Below are 3,070 nucleotides of genomic sequence, written 5' to 3'. Positions count from 1 at the left end.
AATCGTCAAGCATGACACTTACACTATTTCATATAACCATGCCTATTTCATTTATGTCAAATCAAAACATGCATCAATTTTTAAAGCCACTATTATTATCATGAAAATCGATAATCCATAATTATCAAGAATCATCATACATAATTTCAAAAATATATACTCATTAATCATAACTTCAAATTAAACATGATTCAATATACTCAAAATCGAGAAATAACAATGGACATCAACATGATACACATTATTACTTCTTAACCATGATTTCATATTTTCAATCAAAATCATTTTGTTTGTTTATCATAAAATATGTAATATTATCATTTTCGAAATTACTAGTCGAAATTACAATATTTCAAAATTCTTAAACTATTGACAACATCCGTGAAACGGGTGTACATGTCGCCTATAGTCTCGCTTGGTTGCATTCGAAAAAGCTCAAAATCATGCAATAAAATGTTAACTTTCAAGTCTTTGACTCTACTAGTTCCCTCGTGCGTGATTTCAAGTGCTCGCCAAATGTCAAAAGCCGTTTCGCACATAGAAATCCGATTGAACTCATTTTTGTTCAAAGCGCAAAATAAGGCATTCATAGCCTTTGCGTTTAAAGAAAAATACTTCTTCTCTAAATCCGACCATTCGTTCATCAGTTTAGAGGGAAGTTGAAAACCGTTTTCAACAATATTCCATAAATCCAAATTCATAGAAATCAAGAAAACTCTCATTCGAGTTTTCCAATAAGTGTAGTCCAATCCGTTAAACAACGGTGGACGAACAACCGAAAAGCCCGCTTGAAAGCCATGAAGAGCCATTTCTCTCGGGTGTAAATCCGAAATGAGAAATACCGGGCTCTGATACCAATTGTTAGGATCAAGAGCACTAAGAGGGGGGGGTGAATTAGTGTAGTAGAAAACTTTCGACGATTAAAATCGCGTTCGTACGATAAGAGCAATTTCGGTAGAAAATCCGATTCGTAAATCACTTTAACTTGTAACCAAGAAAGATGCAGTTAAAGCAAAGATATAAAGGCAGTTTGCAGTTAAGATAGAAATCAGAACGTAAACGCAAACTGAAATATGATGTTCGTACGATAAAAACGATTTACGTCTAAACGCCGATTCGGAAAATGTAGAGCTTGAAACACGATCGTATATGTGCAGAAGGCAGTAAGCTATTGAGGAGGTTTGCAGTAAGGATAAGATGCTCAAAGAAAATGCAAACCGAGATTTAGAGTGGTTCGGTCAATCTTGACCTACTCCACTTTTGGCTTCCTCCACCGACGAGGTCACCGACGTCAACTAGAGGCCTTCCTTCAATAGGCGAAGGCCAACCACCCTTTTACAGTTTCACTCCTTTTGACGGGCTTAGGAGACAACCCTTATAGAATTTTCTTTCCTCTCTTAACAAATTAGAACTTGGAAGAAAAGAGGAAGAAGAACTTTCAACTCATACAACACTTTTGAGCTCTAAAAATCACAAAGTAAAATCAGAATTTCGATAGTTTTTAGGTGGCCTTTCAGTGCTGAAAGGGTGGGGTATTTATAGGCCCCAACCCAGTTTGAATTTGGAGCTCAAAACTGTCAATTCCTGAAATTTCGGGATTTGGCGGTTGCACCGCCTGACTGGGGCGGTTGCACCGCCTGGCAGAGCTCGAAGACTGAGCCTCTGGGCGGTGCCACCTCCTGTCAGGGGCGGTTGCAACTCCTGCCAGAGCTCGAAGACCGAGCTCAAGCGGTGCCACCTCCTGACTGGGGCGGTTGCACCGCTCAGCCAGAGCTCGGAGACCGAGCCCAAGCGGTGCCACCTCTGTTAGGGGAGGTTGCACCGCCCAGTCTCGCTCGGAGACTGAGCCCAGGCGGTGCCACCACCTGGCTGGGGCGGTTGCACCACCCAGTCTCGCTTGGAGACTGAGCCCAAGCAGTGCCACCACCTGGCTTGGGCGGTTCAACTGCCTGGCAGAAATCAGGGTCCGAATGGGTTGATCCATTCGGCCCAATTTGGGTTTTTCAGGGGCCCAATTGCCCCAAGATTAAGTTAATGGGATCACCTCCCATTTCCAACTTAATCATTGTGCTAACTACGATATTTCCTAAGACATTTACTGCAACTTGCTCCGGTGTGTCAATCGCTTCTTCCGGCGAGCTTCCGGCGAACTTCCGTCGATCATCCGATGAACCCTCGGTGATGCTCCTGCGGACTTCCGACAAACTCTTGGACTTGCGACGATCCACTTGGCGAGTTCCGATGAGCTTCTTTGGCAAGCTCATGGACTTCTCGGATTTGTTCCCGTAGAACCTCCGATGACTGTCCGAACTTCCGTCGAACTCTCGAACTCCCAACGTGATCATTGTGTTGATTCCGGCGTAACTTCTACTGCATGTCTTACTTCCATCATAGTTAATCCTGCACATATAAAATAAAACTTCGATCGAGACAATTAGTCCTAAGCAATTAACCAAGTTGTTCGGCATGTCATTGGTCCCTCGACGCTTCGTCGGATTCTTCGGCGCATCGTCCTCTCCTGCGGCCTATTGCCCAATCGGCCAGTTGACTCCGCAACTCCGATATCCTTAGCACAATACCCGCTCTTCTTGGCCCGACGCCCGAGTCCACGACCCGAAGCCTTTTGTCGATACGTTGACCGATCCATCGGCCCGACGTCCAATCTTCGACATGTTCCTTCGGCACAACATGATTTTTTCTGTTTTAATTATCTCATCCTGATCGAAGCAGCCTGCGTCACTCAAAACACAGATTAAATCATAAACATATATCAAGTGGTTTCATCATCAAAATATGTGATTCAACAAAGAAGTCGCTGATGACGCCGAGGCCTCGTCGTTTGTCATCTGTGGTTTGACGAGGGAGGGTGGCGACGGATCGAGATCGTTGAGAGAGAGTGACGTCGGATCTTCAAGTTTTCTCTTTTCTTCTCTCTCAACTAATACCACTCACTTCGGTAACGAGACAAAAACAATCCTAATTGATGGTACCGCCCGGTACGGGTGGTATTATTCGAAATTAAAAACCTTGGTTTAGACAATTAGTCCATTTCTAATATAATATTAAATTC

The sequence above is a fragment of the Musa acuminata genome, chromosome BXJ3-1 (assembly GCF_036884655.1).
Source record: "Musa acuminata AAA Group cultivar baxijiao chromosome BXJ3-1, Cavendish_Baxijiao_AAA, whole genome shotgun sequence".
Lineage (NCBI taxonomy): Eukaryota > Viridiplantae > Streptophyta > Magnoliopsida > Zingiberales > Musaceae > Musa > Musa acuminata.
This window is presented reverse-complemented; position numbering follows the sequence as displayed.